Source organism: Lissotriton helveticus, chromosome 6 (assembly GCF_964261635.1).
Source record: "Lissotriton helveticus chromosome 6, aLisHel1.1, whole genome shotgun sequence".
NCBI classification, from domain to species: domain Eukaryota; kingdom Metazoa; phylum Chordata; class Amphibia; order Caudata; family Salamandridae; genus Lissotriton; species Lissotriton helveticus.
Genome location: NC_136067.1, coordinates 162,894,073 through 162,911,672, shown reverse-complemented (window position 1 = coordinate 162,911,672; position 17,600 = coordinate 162,894,073). Strand labels below are relative to the sequence as shown.

General features: G+C 48.4%; 1 protein-coding gene across 1 annotated transcript in view; it reads right to left on the bottom strand.

Moving 5' to 3' along the window:
- Window positions 1-17,600, bottom strand: part of C6H8orf74 (chromosome 6 C8orf74 homolog) — a 2,015,860-nt gene that overhangs the window by 1,918,834 nt on the left and 79,426 nt on the right. Inside the window, exon 2 of the mRNA XM_078647559.1 lies at window positions 13,680-13,820. The gene's annotated coding sequence lies outside the window, so the exon portion shown is untranslated. The remainder of the gene's footprint in view (window positions 1-13,679; window positions 13,821-17,600) is intronic.

The following is a 17,600-nucleotide window of genomic DNA, read 5'->3' as shown; positions in this document are numbered from 1 at the left end:
CAACTTAAGCACAACCCACACATACAGAAGGCTAGATCTGCTGGTTGAGTCTTCTCCTACATCACTCCGAAAGCATGGAACGACCTGCTGCTACACATAAGAACCTCATCCTCACTGCCTGAATTCCGCAAGAAGCTGAAGACTTGGCTTTTCGAGTAGACCCACTCGGCCCTAGGTTTGGCTAGACTCACCTGCTCAGCGCCAGGATACCCTCCTGGGTGATAGTGTGCGATAGAAATCTGCATAACAACATAACAAGCAGGCTACTTTAAAGTTAAGCTTTAGGCTGTGGTGTGTCATCCAGGCTAAATTATTTTGAATTAATTCTATACATCACCTTTAATAATCATTAAATTTAAACTTCAGAAAAATAATTTGAGTGTAATTTAATATATTGCCATAATTAAAATATATTAATTTCAAAATTAAGTTAATAGTTCTGTAGCATTTTTTATTTTTGTTCTACATTCAACTTTTAACATTGTTATATTTATTTATATGTTTAACTATTTTCAATGCTTCCATTTTATATTATTTCCCTTGAGGTTTTATTTTAATTCCCTACTCATATTATTTTCTAAGGTACATATTGAAGGAACGGTGGTTGGCTCTGTGTGGTTCTGGACTTACAACTGTTTTATTTTTTACTAGTAGCTTGCACTCAGATTTTGTTTTTGTCTGGACAGTAAGGTTTTTGTGACTTCATAGCCGCTCACTTCTTCTGCACATAATTAATGTGGATTTAATTAGCTGGACACTGTTGTGAATATCAGCTCCTATTCTCAGCGTACTTTTCTAAGCCAATCAGTAGACTTTTTCAGGATCCTATGCCTTCTTCGGGCCTTGAGGAGCTACAGCCAACCGGAGGGTTCTGTTCCTGTCAATGTCTTTCTGAGCTGAGCTGATGCAAGGTTCCCTTTTCACAGTCCATACGAAAATCACTAATGGTTGAGGGGATCAGTATCTGTCAACCTTTGAGTGATAGGGTGACTGGCAGAAGGAAGATGCCACCATAAGGTTAGATCTCATCATCCCATGTGCTTGCAGATCAATAGCAAAGGAAAGAGGAATAACTACAAGGGAAATAACTAGTGTCAAATGCATCACATGTTTTCAGTGTGTACCTAAGCAGATACCAGGCATGTTCAACCAAGGCGCTTAGGTGCTAGGTGATGCTCACACAAGGGTGAAGGTAGCTCAGTTGGGTATGTTTTTAAGGCTTGGGCAAATGGGGGTCTGGCCTAAGATCCCAACTTTGTCCCGCTTAGTGTGCCTCTGCATCTGCTGTTACGTTCTGTGTGCATGAAGTGTGTGAGTGTTAATTGAGATTGCAGAGCTGTTCCTTGTGCTCAGTCTGTATGGTGAATTTGTCAGGGAAAGTTGACTCCAATGCTCATGCAAAACCCCAATTGCAGATGTAACTGTTTACTACATTAGTAAACTATACTAGTAAAAAGGTTTTATCCAACGTGTCCTAGTACTGAAAGTTTTCAATGGCAAATCTTCTACAGAATACCAATATGCTTTTTTTACAGGTAATTTTGACATGTTTTGGAGCGGAATTGCAATGCAACATACTTTCGTTAACTTTAAATGCTTGTCATACGATAGAGTTTTTTTCACACACCAGTCTAGCAAACCCTTCACCAGGGGTTAGAAAGTTTCCCAGAATAGCAGCCTGATGGATGTAGTGTCCTCCCCAGCCCGGGAAAATATGAATGATCACGCCACAAACAGAGCCTGGTAATATACATCTTTATTCTGTACTGTGTACACCGTTAATTGAACGTTCTATGTCATGCATTATTATTAACCACATCCAATCAATTACGCCACTGTTCTGTTGTTCTGAGGAGTACATCAGGGACCAAAGCAGTCCTATCATTGCTAACTCACAAGACACTACAACTCCTACTGTGTTAAATCCAAAGTAAAAACAATACAATATATGCACCAAAACTCTTCAATAATTCAGTGTGGCGCTGAAACCAATTGTTCAAATCGTGTCTTATGAGACTGCAGAGATACCGGAGAAATGTTCTACAGCTGGCACTGGTGACATTAGCACACATAGTCTGTAGACTCTCATAACTCCTAGGTGGAGAAGTCTCACTTCTGACATCTAGAGATGGTGGGCTTCGAGGCACATGCCTGAAATGCGAATAATCGAATGTAATGGACTTTCCAGGAATATGAGCAGTCACTATGTGTCGTTTAGTAGTCACAACTTGCATCAGGTCAGCATTAAATGGAGCATCAGACTTGCGCTTGCATCTTTGCTGGACGATTACTCGATCTCCCTTCCGGAAAGTAGTATTCCGAACCTCTCAAGGTCTGTCCGCATAAGTCTCCATTTTGCATTTGTGATTGGAATCAGTTTGACGCATCTCATTGTTATTAATTTCTCTCTCAATGGTCCATTGTAGTAAGTTGGTTTGCATGGCTCTCCCAAACATCAGGGTAGCAGGACTTTCACCTGTAGTTGAATGGGAAGTCGACACGTAGGCACGAAGAGCAGAATGAAGAGCTCACTTCATTTCAAACTTTATAGCGCAGCTCGCTGAACAGTCTTTTTGAGAGTGCTCATAAAATGCTCCACAACACCATTTGCGTGTGGCCAGAGTGGTGTGCTTTTCTGATGCTTTATGTTTAGATGAGTAAGAAAATCTTTCAATTCTTGACTGTTAAAAGGTGGGCCATTGTCAGACTTCAGAATTGAAGGAACACCCCGTGTTGCAAAAAGACCATCTAGCCTCTTGATAACTTTCTCTTGAGTAGTCAACAAGAGGTCTCCCACTAATGGAAAATGGGAATACTCATCGATGACACCCAACAGGTGGTGTCCATTGTCAAGGAGTCCAAATAAGTCAATAGCGATTCTCTCCCACACGTTTTTGAAAATCAGACATGTTCAATGAATGCTGAGTTGTCTTAGGAGATATGCAATTGCACAAGTGACCGTCCTTCAATTCCCTTTCAAATCTTTCATCAAGATGAGGGAACCACACTCTATCCCGGAGAGCTTGTTCGGTGGCAACAATTTCACGATGTCCTTTGTGTGCCACCTCAATGACTTGCTGTCTCAATCTTTCCGGTATAACAATTCTTGAACCTCGCAAGACGGACTTAATTTCATCATCTAGAGCCAACCTCCTGCTACCCCCTGCAGATCTATCGGATATCCAAGCATTGACAAACCTCTACTTTACCTCTATGACCACAGTAATAGACACAGTTGCCCCGCTACAATTGAAGAGGGTATCCACAAAAGATTCCAAATGTTGTTATAAAGGCAGACTCAATGGGGCGTGGCTACAGCGCCGACCGGGATGGCTGCGTGAGCGAGTTGCTCCGCGCCATGCCCCGTCTTTTCTCCTGATTGTCCGTTGCCCCGCGCTGCCTGGCGGCAGAATTCGTAGTCTGGAGGGCTGGTGAGCATTCGAGGAGCGTTCGGCTCCGTCGGGACCCTGGCCGGTGGCAGCGGGCGGACCTGGAGCCCGGCGCGACTATCGAGCGGACGAAGCCAAGATGGCGGCGCCGCCTCCCTGAGGGCTCCGAGAGCGGTGTGTTGTGGCGCACTGGAGCGGCCACAGGCTCGGGCGGAGCATTTCGGCAGCGGTGTGCGGAGCGGGGGCTCATCGGAGCGGACCCTGAGCAGCGGGGGGGCCCGGCGGTGCTTTGCCGGTGAGTGAGGCGTGTGAGGCGCCCCTCCCCCACCTACTGCTGAGAAGGCAGCGGAGCGGAGCCTGCCCCTGTGCTGGGCCACCGAGGGCGCTGTGGGCTTGGGAGGCCATCCTCACACCGGCCACCACACCGTGGGGCCAACAGGTCGCAGGAGTGAACTACCGGCCGGCGGAGAGCTGGGGAGGGCGGCCGCCCGCGGCGCTTGGACATCCCGGGGCCTGGCGGTTCGGAGGTGGCAGTCCGCCCGACCAGAGGTGGGGGCCCCGCCCGCTGGGCGGTGAAGACGCGCCGAGCTGGAGGTGTAGTGTTGGGCCCTACAGCAAGTGGTGTAGCGGAGGGGCCGGTGTAGCTGGGGCCTCGCCGGATTCGCGGCCCGCCCCTCTCGCGGACTCTGTTCCCACTGACCCGGGTGGGCTGCGGGTGTTCCCTGAGAGGCTGCGGGACACTGTGGAGCGCACTGCCGCCCGGGAGCTGATCGAGGAGCTGTGCGTGGGGTGCAGTTGGCACCGCGGACACTCGCTTATCCTGAGGATTGATGCGTTGGGCTCGGCTGGGTGCCTCTGGTGGGCCTCGCCTTTGATTGAAGGGGCTGCTCGTGCGGCCGAGTACTTGCATCCAAGATGGCTGCACAGGGGCTTGGCGGCGCCGAGCCTGCTGGACTGGGGAGCCAGAGGCAGGAAGATCTGGCTGGCGGCTCCCAGACGGAGTCCTCGCCGCAAGAACAGAGGCTCAACCTCCGCCTAGACGCAATTTTGGCCGCGATAACCGCCACGAAAGAGGAACTGCGCCAGGATATTGCGCAGGTGGCGTCGGGGCTCGGCCTGTTGCGGGCGGACCACACCAAACTTTCGGACCGGGTGAAATCCAATGAACTACTGCTCCAGGAACTGAAACCGGCGGTGGTCACGGCGGAACATAAACTTGATGACGTTGCCCGTCGACTGGCGACCTTGGAGCGTAGGGTGGAGGACGCGGAAGGCCGCAACCGCCGGAACAACGTGAGGGTGGTAGGGCTTCCGGAGAAGATTGAGAAGGATGATGCAGTGGCCTATTTGGAGGACTGGTTCCGCACTGTGGTGGCGCCTGAGGGCCTTTCCCCCTTCTTCTCCCTGGAAAGAGCGCATAGGGTGCCCGCAAAACCTCCCTTGGAGGGCCGACCGCCTCGGCCGATGGTGGTCCGACTGCTGCACTATAAGGATCGGGATCTGCTGATCCAGAAGGCGAGGGATCGTGGCCCCTTCCAGGTGGACAACAGTAAGGTGACCATCTTTCCGGACTACACGCAAGAGGTGCAGCGGAACAGGGCTTCTTTCCTGTCTGTGAAAAAGGAGCTGAGAGAGGAGGGGATTCAATATTCCTTGCTTTTTCCGGCCAAACTGCGGATTGTCGTTGATGGCAAGACTCACTTTTTTCACGCGCCCGATGAAGCTTGGTCCTGGCTGGAACTGTATCGAGCAGGGACGGATCGGGCACACAGGCCAACCAGGGATCGGGAACAGCCGGTCAGGGTCCGGAAATCGCAGCGCATCCGCTCCCGGAATCGACGCCAACGGGCCGAGCGAGAGGCGCAAATGCTGGCCGATAGACGGAGTGCGTTGGAGGCCACAGCGAATATAACGGGGTCGCAGCAAGAGGACGCCTCCAGGGGTTCGGCATCGGAGAGTGAAGGTTTGAAGACTGGTGATGAGGACTCGGAGGTGGGGGGAGCGCTGGGGCCGGAGGTTACTCCACAGACATCCGATGGTATCTTTAATGGATGAGGCCTTTGGTGGATGGACTTTGGCATGGCCTGAACGCTCCTGATTTTTCATGGACTGCCAGGTATGGGGCTGCAATGGCAGCGAGGGGCTGTGGGCGCGGGGTGGTTGCTCTGTCGTCCTGGTTCGGGGCTCCATAGTCCCCATCGGACCCCTAAGGTCCTCTGTGGTGCCGACCACAGTTTAGTATGATGTGTGGGGTGTTTGAGGTTTGGAACGGGGCTGAAGCTGGGTTACTAGGCCCTGTCCTGGGGAATGGGAGGGTGGGTGTTGTAGGGGATGTTTTGAGGGGGTTGTACAATTGCTGCGATGCGGGTCGCATTTCTTGGCATGTGCTACTGTTGGGTTTGATGCTCTATGGGGACGTTACCTAATCTGAAATGTGTCACATGGAATGTCCGGGGTCTCCGCACTATGGTCAAGCGCCACAAGGTGCATGCCTACTTGGTGAGGCGGGGCGTCCAGATAGCGATGCTTCAGGAGACTCACTTGACACAGCAGGAATGCGGGGCTTTGCAGAGGAGGTGGCGAGGCCAGGTGTTTGGCACGACTTACTCAGCGTTTGCCAGAGGAGTGTTGATATGGGTCAGGGCTGGCACGCCATTCCAGGTCACGAGTCAGAAGATAGATCCGGAGGGTCGTTATGTAGTGGTGGAGGGACGGCTGTATGGAAGGGAAGTAGTGCTATGTACCATTTATGCCCCCAACGCTGAGCAAGCCCACTTTTTCGAGAGCTTGTCGCGCTCACTGGCGAGCTACTTGGCAGGCCCTATCCTCCTGGCAGGTGACTTTAACTCTATTACGGATGTGCAGTTGGACAGGTCTCACCCGCCTTTGGTGGATTCCCCGGTGCGCAGACTTGCGACTCGTAGGCGGGAATGGCAGGACAGGTGGGGTTTGGTGGATGTATGGAGAGCGCAGCACCCCGACACCCGGGATTACTCCTATTTCTCGGCGCTGCATGATCTGCATGTTCGTTTGGATTCGGTGCTATGTTGTGAGTCTTTGGCGAGGGTGGTGCAGCACACTGAGTACTTGGCTAGAACCGTCTCGGACCATAACCCGCTGCTGATTTCGGTGCAGTGGCAGTTGGCGAGATCGGCGGTCCCCACGTGGCGACTCCGTCCAGAGACGTTGGAGGACCCAGCGTTCTGCGATACGGTCCGTCAAGGCGTTGACGACTATTTCGCGGTCAATGCTGGGTCGACGGCGACCAGAGCGAATGAATGGGATGCGATGAAAGTGGTGGTGAGAGGGGTATGTATGGGCCGGTTTCTGACTGTGAGGGGTGCCGTGCTGGCTGATCTCGCGAAAGCGGAGTCGGTGCTGAGAGAAGTGGAACTGCGGCGTCCGGAGAGGCCTGAGCTGCAGGACGACCTGTTGCGTGCTAAGGAGGCAGTGGCGACTGAGACTGAGAGACTGCGGTGCTATGACTATAAGTTGTATGCGGTGAAAGTGCACGAGGAACGTGATAAGGTGGGCACGCTCCTTGCGAAGTTGGCTGATCCGACCCCTAGGGGTTGTTCGGTGCTGAGTATACGAAGGGGAGACGGGGTGGTGGTTTGCTCGCAGACCGCGGTCCTGGAGCGCTTTCAATCCTACTACACGGGCCTCTATACCAGCCACCTTGAGGTGGAGGCCACGGCCATTGGCGATTACTTAGATCCGATTCCTCTACCGGTGTTGGATGAGGAGGACGCCCAGGATATAGGAGGCCCTGTCACCCTGGCCGAAATTAGAGGGGCGATTGGCCACATGGCGCGGAATAAGACCCCGGGGGTGGATGGGCTGCCGATCGAGTTCTATGCCAAATTTATCGATGTACTAGCGCCCAGGCTGCAGGCTGTATATGTGGAGGCGAAGGAGCTGGGGCGATTGCCTGAGTCCATGACGGAGGCGCTGGTGGTGCCCCTGCTAAAACCGGGCAGGGATGCTTTGGATGTCGCCTCTTTCCGTCCGTTGTCTATGTTGACGGTGGATTATAAGATTCTGAGTCGTATCCTGGCCACCCGTCTCTTGCCATTGATGACCTCTTTGGTACATAGGGATCAGGCGGGATTCATCCCCTCCAGGAGTACCTCGATGAATATCCGTCGGCTGATCGGGGTTATTGATAGTGCTGCCTTGTCCGATCCGGGCCCGGTGGTGCTGGCGGTCGATATTGAGAAAGCGTTTGATAGTTTGGAGTGGGACTTTTTAGATGGTGTGCTGGCGAAGTTCGGGATCGGGGACGGGTTCCGAGGCTGGACAAGAGTGCTCTATTCCTCGGCCAAAGCACGGGTGCGGTTGGGGACACTGGTCTCCTCGGTTTACCCGGTGTGTAGGGGTACGAGGCAGGGCTGCTCGCTATCTCCTTTGCTCTTTGCTCTGGCGATGGAACCCCTAGCTGCACAGGCGAGGCTGGGAGTTGCTTACGACGGGATCATGCAGGGCCTTGACTCACATTATATATCGCTGTACGCTGACGATCTGTTGCTGTACCTCGCGGACGCTGGAAAGGCTCTGGAAGGCGCGGTGGATATGTTGAGCAGGTTTGGGGAGCTGTCAGGCCTCAGGGTGAACTGGACTAAAACTTGTGTGTTTCCGCTGCGGAAGGCCACGCGCTGCCCACAGCTCGTGGGGTCTGTGAAGTGGGAACCATCTTGCTTTCTGTACCTGGGGGTACGCATCTACCATGCTACAGCGGACCTCCTTGACGGGAATGTGGGACGCTGCATTAGAGCGTTGAGAGGTAGTATGGACTTCTGGGCCTCCCTCCCGCTGTCTGTATTGGGCCGAGTGGCGCTGTTGAAAATGGTGGCACTCCCGAGACTCCTCTACTATTTTAGAACGTTGCCGGTGTGGATCCCGCAGGGCATATTCAGGGAGCTGAGGGCGATGGTGACTGGTTTTCTTTGGGGCCATGGTCGCAGACGGGTAGCATTGACCACCCTGCTGAGACCCAAATGTGAGGGTGGGATGGCCGTCCCCGATTACGAGTTATACTATTTGGCGGCGCAGCTCCAGGTCCTGACGCAGAATGTGGCTAGAGAATTCAGGGGGCCCGAGGTTGGTCGAGGGGTAGGCGTTCAGCGACAGGTCTTGTCGTCCATTGTGATGCAGCAGAGGCTGGCCAGTAGGGAAGTCACGATGGAAGAGTGGACCCTCAGACTGTGTTGGAATAGATATATGAAAAGGGCGGGGAAGCGCCGGCCGTATGCCCCGGAGATCCCGGTAGGTATGCTCACTATTTTGCCGCACGGGGGTGATTGGTCCAGATTGTTGGAGTGGGAGGACCTGGGCTTGCTGATGGTAGGTGACCTGTATGTGGATGGGGCGTTGGCCCCGTTCCAGACGTTGCAGGAGCAGTTCGGCCTGCCGAATGGTTCCTTCTTGCTGCATGCGGCGGTGGTCGCGGCTCTGCGACGGCACTGGGGGGGCGGATTGGCTGAACCAGAGGTGTCGGGGGTGTGCCAATATGTGGTGATGGCTGCGGGCACCGTCAAGGCGGTGACTTGCCTTCACAATAGGATGCTGAACGAGGGTCTAGCTCCGTTGACTGAGTTGAAGTTGCGTTGGGAAGCCAGCATCGGTAGGCCCCTTCCGGACTCTGTTTGGGGTCAGGTGCTACACAGGGCCTGGAAAGAGACGAGGAATGCGAGATTCCAACAGGTGCATTATTTTGTGCTCCATAGGGCGTATTTGACCCCGGAGAGATTACGTCGCCACTTCCAGGTGCATGATGCCATGTGCCCGAGATGTTTGGCGCCCGGAGCGGATTTTGACCACATGCTGTGGGGCTGCCCGAGGTTGGGTGACTACTGGGCCGAGGTGGGGGAACTCTTGAATGCTGTCACGGATCGGGAGGTGGACTTTGACATGGCCACGTGTCTGCTTCTGTGGTTCCCGCATACCAAAAAGACAAAGGTGACGAGTAAATTCATTGGGTTAGGTCTGATATTGGCGCAGCGAGAACTCACTTGGCATTGGAAGTCTAAAGAGGGGCCGTCTGTACGGAGGTGGAGGAACGAGTTGGTGAAGTGGTCGGGCTGTGAGAGTGTGTTACGGATGCGCCAAGCGACTAGAACGGGTAATGAGAGGAGCTTGGATCTGGCACGGTCGTGGGAGATGGTGGTGCAGGCGTTGAGGGACCACTTAACTGACAGTGATGAGACCGATCAGTTATGAGTCAGGATTCCATGTGACCACTTGTTCGTTACAACTTCCTGATGGTTGTCACCCTAGAGCAGGAGGGGCCTGGAGATACCCGCGTTAGCAGCAGTTGGGGGTGGGCTTAGAGTAGGAGTTGTGGGGTGGGGTGGGTTGCCAGCGACTTCCCGGAACCGGTTGACCCAGGAACATAGTCGGGCTGATTTTGTGATATGACATTGCAGTGACCGGGGATTGGGTGGGGAGAAGATGGTTGGTTGTTTGGGGATAAAAGCAGGAACGAAGTGCTGTACTTGACCCGTGTCCGGCATTGGGCATGTACCAGGGTGCCTCCAGCGAATTGTTTTATTGACGCGCCGCCCAGCCTCCGGGATGTGGGCTAATCGGCTGTGTATTGCATTGCTGGACTGCTGTCTGATGGGACCCGTTGGTACTTGGGTTGGTTTGTTGGCTATGTTTATTCCTGATTCTGCAATAAAAATACATTTAAAAAAAAAAATAAAAATAAAGGCAGACTCAATGAGGATAGACGGTCCTGAAGACTGATTGAACGCCAATTGAGATCATCTCCATCCCCTGACCACCTTAAGCTGCTAAGAGCTACCAGAAACTCCTATTACAGAAATATCAGAAGATCAAAAGCAATCTTTTTTAGGAACTAATTGGACCAAGCCAAAAATAGACCCAAAAAACGATTTGAACTAATTAAAGCACATTCTAAAGGCTTACCTTACCCCCCCCACGTTGGTCCTAGCTCTCAAGCCAGCTGTGAAGATGTTGTCTTCTTCTTTACTGAGAAGACAGAAAACATAAAAACGGACCTACTTAAGACCCTAGTAACTCTCAATGGGGCTCACAAGAGCACCCCACCTCCCTCTCTAACTCCGCCCAGACCACTCACTCCATAGTTCGCCCTGAAAAAAAACACAGAATGGTCTTCGTTTAACCTTTACACAGAAGATGCAATATTAAAAGCGATCACGTCACTCAACCCCTCTAACCACTTCACAGATCCTCTTTCAGCCAATTACCTAAAAGAGTTCATACCGCTGTGTTTGCCTCTATGGACCAACAATATCAATACCTCTCTGCTTCAATGAATCATTCCTGAAAGCCTTAAATCTGGGCAGGTGTCAACCAGCCTAAAGAAACCAACGGCAGACCACATGGACCTAAATAACTACTGCCAGATCTCTAACATCCCAACTCTGGACAAACTCCTAGAAAAATGTGTACACATCCAGCTGGGAAACCATATTAACCATTTCAACCTGCTCAACCAATACCAATCTGGCTTTCGCGCTGGGCACAGTACCGAATTGGCCATGACTCACATAATAGATGACGCACTAAAAATGCTTGATCAAAACGATGCCTGTCTGCCAATCCTTCTTGATCTCTCTTCGGCATTCGACACCGTCAAACATGTTAATCTTCTGGACCTTCTGAAATATAGAATGGGCCTATCAGGATCAGTTCTAAATTGGTTCACCTCTTTCCTCCAAAATAGATCCCAAAGATTCAAGGTCAATCAATCCCTGTCTATGGCCGTCCCAGTCACTTTAGGAGTAGCACAGGGTTCATCCCTCTCGCCCACACTATTCAACCTTTCCATGGAACCACTGACTGAATTTCTAAGCTCCTCAAGCATCCACTATCATATGTACGCTGATGATATACAACTATACTTAAGGATCACCTCTCTGGACGATATCACAACTCTTAATTCAACTCTTAAAGAAATACTGACTTGGCTTTCGGACAACCACCGGAAACTAAACACCCTCAAGACTGAATTCCTCCTAATCGCTCCTCCCAACCAAACTACCAACATCGAAAAATGGCTTAAACAACTAACAGATTCAACTGTCAACCCCATATTGTTGACTCAGCAAAATCGCTGGTATTAACACTTAACAGAAATCTAAACATGTAGAAACATATTAGTGCTACAACAAAAGGCGCAAATATTCAGATGAACAGCTTGAGAAAACTAAACCCATTCCTTCCTGCAAATTACTTAAACTTGCAGTTCAAGCATTAGTAATCCCAAAACTAGACTATGGGAGTGCACCCCTTTGCGGTCTTCCCAGAACATCAACGGCCCCTCTAAGAGCCTTGCTCAATTCAGCGGCTAGGCTCATCATGGGCTCAAAAAGAAATTGTCATATTACCCCCGACCTTGGAGCTCTTAACTGGCTTCCTTTTGAAGCCAGACTTCAACTAAAAATTGCTTGCATGACTCACAAAGCCCTACATCACAATACTCTGAGCTACTTGGCCCAGAAATTGATGCCCTCCTGTGGCAACAGATCCTCCAGAAGTCACAAGAAACAAAGAAGGTAGTGGTGGTATATAGAGTAGCACATCAATTCCAAGCGATATGTTTTTAAACGTGTCTGTATCAAAATAACAGTATTGGTGCCACTCAAGGTAACGGTACAAAAACACCCCACTACCACGGATGTCACCACACGGAAGTTCCAATGAGCTCCTGTGCAAAGCTTAACAGAACAACTGTACCTCAGCACTCTCCAAAGTTTTTAGCACTATTTTTAATAGTGTAACCAGATTATAATTCAAGAAGTACCAGCAATCTTCTGCTGAAACCACAACGCGTTGCCAAAAAGAAAACATACAACTGTGCCTTCTCTGGAATCGCTCCTCGGATTTGGAACGCACTGCCCCCAGAAACCAGACGGAACCCTTCTTTTACCTCCTTTAAAAAAGAAGTAAAATCCTTACTTTTAAGGAAATTCTCATGAAAAACAGTACATATGGCCCTCAACGGATGTTTGTATTACAAGACTTAATTATGTATTCCTGTATTCTTTTTGTTTCCTACTCTCGACCCATGTAAAGTGCTCTGATACCCGGAAGGGTCATGTTCGCGTGATATAAAACCTTCAAATAAATAAATAAGACAATTACTTTGTCTGTAACAGAAAGTTCATCTCTGACATTCTTGAACTTCTGATATTCACTGTCATTTGGTAGAAGTCAAGCATGTTGCTTGCAGTGGCACTTTGTCCTTTTTGCCGATATTTTCAGCTAAAACTGATTTTATTTCTGGTGTTTTGATGTCATTTTATTCATTAAAATTTGCTCTATTATCTAAATTGGTTTGGGATTTTTCCTGCGTTGTGTTTTCACTTTATTGCTGTTTGAGTGTTGCATAAATACCTTACATATTGCCTCTAAGTTAAGCCTGACTGCTTTTAGGCCACGCTACCAGAGGGGTAAGCACAAATTAATTTAGTGACTTTTGTGGTTCACCCTTGTAAGTACTGTGTTTACTATTTGAGTGGAGCTTACACCCCTCTCAACTAATAACCCAATTTCTTACACTATCCAACGCAAATCTTGATGTGTGTCAGGTAGTAAATCACACCCCAACACTTTGCACCAGGTGATGCAAACCTGGTACAAAGAGTTAGTAAACCTGGGCCTGAGTGTCAGTAAGTATGAGTGAGAATGAGTTACATTAAGAGTGAATGCAAGTGAGTGAGTGAGAATGAAAAAGAATGAGTGTTTCAGAGAGTGTGGGTGGTAATACATGAGAGTGTGTCTGAGTAACAGAATGAATGGGAGTGAACGTGAGTGAGAATATGATTGTGAGTTAATTATTGCCACTGGCATAATGAAGGTGGCTATGGTCCTATAGAGATACCCATGGCATGATGCTGATGCTGGCATACTTGCACTAATTCTTAGCATGACAAATGTGTTAGGGTGTGCACAGCAAAGAGCATGTCCCCTCTCATTGCACTAGTGGTCTCTGTAATAGCTCTCTTTTAAACATACTATTGAAAGCCATTCTTGTTATCTCAGCCCCCCCCCCCCTTAGGCTTCTGTGTATGTTGCTCAATGTACTCACAAGTTTGGACATTGCTGTCTTGTTTACACATTGGACCTAGGCCATGTGTTAATTCAACTCATTTGCATAATAACTGAAGCTCTGCACACCTTTCAAGAACATGTGCAGCATGTGAGAACCACACCCAGCTCTTCGAGCCACACCCAGCCCTGTCTATAAAAGGCAGCCCCCGAGCCTCACCCAGTGCTTGTGCTCGTCTACCTCCCGCTTACCTGAGAACAGGTCCTTCGGCGCTGGCACTCCTGCTCTCTACAGACCTTCATCGGCTTCAACGGGCGCGGCTGCTGGCTCTTCCTTCTTCCGGTTTCCAGCTCCGAATTGCCTCAGCCCCTCTCCTGTCCAATACAATCGGCCTGCAAAAGAGAAAGAGGACAAGGTTAGACTGATCAGTATCCCTTTCCAGCAACAAGTAAATGCAAAACTTTTTATTACCTGAAAGAACTTTGACAGCGATTTCTGGATTCATGTATAGACAATTTGGAACAAGATACCTTCCACGAACATTGTGATTCAAACCCTTTGTTACAAGAATACTTTGTGGAACTTTGTGAAATGAACATTGTTTTACATGGAACTTTTAAGAATCGAACAGTGGAAACCATTGACAGCAAGGCAAACAGTAAATCAAGGACTTGCACAAATTACCTGCTGTATTTTGATGTAAAAGTACAGTATTCGTTTTATAAAAATTCTGGAAATGTGTGAAAAGTGAGTTTGCTATTAAGAATTTAGGCTTTAGTTATATTAAGGTGAATGTTTGATATTGGTAATTCTGATAATGGTATTCGTTTAATTTTATAGAAGCTTTACAGTAATAGAAAGCACATCCCAGAACAGTAACACATTCCAAACCTGGAAGCTAGAGACCAGGATCCAAGAGGTACTTTTAGAAGAGAATTTCTAATAGATAAAGGGATAGTCAGGAACACATTTAGGAATAGGTTGCACTTACCTGTTCTATGTTTATGTTTCATTAGGCACCAGTTTCTACAGAATTCAGAGAGGGCCGCAGATTTTAGCAGCACTTCAACAGTGGAAACGCAAGAACGGTGTTGTCTCTCTTTTTTTATTTTATCCACTTCCCCCTGTGATGTATTCCTATAGGTTCTGTATTGATCCCCCTATTCCTGACCCTATTCTGGGTAACGAGTTAACTAGCAGCCATCCCATGATGCAGAAACCGTTAACTGATTACGCCAGACCACGGCACAGGAGCGCGTTATCTGATTAGGTCATAACGCTTGCCATCTAATTAGGCAAGCAATATTCCTCCAGCCCCTGATAAGGCATACGGAGTTCTCAAAACAAATCAAACCTATGACAACCTGGGAAAAACCCTGCGGCCATTGTTTTGATTTCACCAAGAACTTCAGTAAAAGAATGCGCTAACGACCAGCTCGTATGACATCCTTATTGACGTATCTATGTCCATCCTTACGTCAATCTCGGCACCTTTCAGGTATAAATATTACCGATATTGCCTTAAGCAAACACACGCGGTGGTGACGAGATCGGAGCAGCGAGACTTGCCGAAGCCCAGCAGAGAGCGAAGCCCCCGGCGCTGCCCCGCCTTCCTGACGCGCTGAGAACGAGACGCTGCTTTCTCCTGCCGAGAAATCCAGCTCCGGCGCTTCCGAGCAGCCCTTGCAGGCAGCCTGGAATATCGAGACCAAAGATGAGAGATACCATCCCTCAATCATCCTAGATTCAATGTACGGAACTGAAATACCCCTTGCAGAGAATTCTTGAATCAGTCACTTGGCAAAACAAACTTAACTTAGACTGCTACTTTCTATCCCCGCCCACGTATTAGGCTTAGGTCAGGTACACTGGGGTAGGCGTGGTTAGAAGCACCAGTTGAGTACGATTAGTCAAATGTTTATATGTATGTATCTATTTTATCCATTTTAAACCACCATATGGCTTAGAAACCATATACATGTTTTTACAGTATTATTTTATACTTCTGCTTTTATTGTATGCACTTTACTTAACCATAAGTATTGCAATAATATCGATTCATTTCTCTTGTACGAGAAAAGAGACTGATCAATAAATAACATCTTTTATTGAACACGCCCGTCTCTTCCTTTTCTCTACAATCTGGTGAAACTAAGAATGCACGTACTGACTGAGTAAAATAAGTTGTCTTTTGTTTTCACACGACTCTAGAGATACACTCTTGATTAGGGGAGAGCAAAGTTGTCATGTTCTATGGTTGTCAGAAACTAAATCCCTTCTTGTCTATCCAGGGAGGTTCAACTCCTCCTTGTCTATTCGAGAAAGTTTCTAGTGAACTCTGAGCTAGCTGGCAAACCCAAAACTTTAAGTCTAATATCGACAGTAGAAGACCTAGTTAACGTCTGGTCTAGGTCTATACTATTGGAGGTATTATTCCAATGCGCAGAGCCTATTGGGATAATAGGAACTACACTACATGGCGCCCAACGTGTTTGGATAGGCGATAAAACTAACGCAAGACTTTAGAGTAACTCAGTCGTGCTTTTTCACTCAGACCCCTTTTTCCCATAATACTCCAAAGACGTCTGGAGTGGGTGAGAGGTAAAATCCGCCAAACCTCGCAGGAGGGAACTCCTAGTGATTGGTTCTTGGTTCAATCAACGTTGAAGGATACACTGTTCCAAAATATTGTGCATCTCATCTTTGTTTCCATAAGAAACCTGATCTGCAAACAAACAGAATAACCATCCTGACAGTAAAATGCCAGACAGTGATGATGAAAGAGAGATAGCTAGAGTAGCAGCTGAAGTAATAACAGCTGATAATACTATGCAAGAAGCAGACCCGGATATAATACTCATCCCGGTCAACATAAGAAGATCTATAACGTTAAAACTTATAGAAAATGGACTGACACCAAGAGGTGGTACAGTCATATTCGTAATTGAGGCACTCGAATATCGGCAGACAGAGGTATTCTATTCATGGATAAACTTTCCAGCAGCAAATGCTGTAACAAAGGAGTTCCACTGTTATAAAATAGAGGAACCTCCGGATACCTACACTCCTTTCGAGGAAGTGGAAGTACCACTCAAATTCCAAGAGCATCTGCTCTTGTTTAATGGCGCCCTAAAACATAATAATCACATCACCAGGCTCGGTCCACTAGGTAGACCAGGAGCAACGTGGCCGGTCCTAGCCGGATACACACCACATCCAGACATCGAAAGGATGTCTGCAGCAGATGTTTAAGTACAACTAAAACAATTAATTAAAATATATAGACAACTAGTCCAATATGTAATGCGGACTTCAACCATCCAACCTGTAGTTAAAATCCCACAGCTGACCCCTCATCAGGGGAACACAAATAAAATTACACCACAGAACATACAGTCCTGCCTAGGTAAAGTACCAGCTAAACGGGAACAAATACCATTCTGGTTAGCACAAAAAATCACCCAAATAGAGGCGGTGTTTCCAGACACCACCCCTGTGGATAAACACAGGATTCTGACTATCTGTCTTCCAATGGGAATCGCACCACACGTGGAGGACTGTGACACTTGGGGTACAGTCTTTGCTTCCATTTACACAAAAACACATGGAGTTCCATCCATGTCAGTAATACCAGATGTGCTAAAACAAATTCAAGACGAATACGGTCCAGAACCCGCTTTAACTCTTGGTATGAAATTACTAAAAGACTTCAAGCAGGTCTCGGCAATATTACTAGCCAACATAAAAGGAGAAGCAGCGAATGTGGCGATCCGCCAGAGGTTAAAAGAGACAGATATAGCAGACCAACCAGCTGAAATTGCCAGAATTATAGAAAAATCCTATGAAGAACTAGGTAGAGATAGTTTGGGTGGAATACCAGTGAAGCCCCAACTAATTGAAAGTCCTGAAAAAATATTTATTAAAAATAATTTAAACAGTCAAAAGAAGAACTGGGATGGAAACAAACAATCCAATCCAAAAGAAAAGAGATTCCAGTCCAGAGGAAGGTCTCCTCGGCGGAGAGAAAGATCTCCGGACCAAGGACCCAAGTCTCCCCAAAGGGAGCCCTCTGTGAAAAAATACAACCTTAGAAATAGGGATAACATAAAGAAACCGGATAGATATCAAGATTTTGATACACGTCCCTCTCAATCTTTTCTGACTTCCTCGCA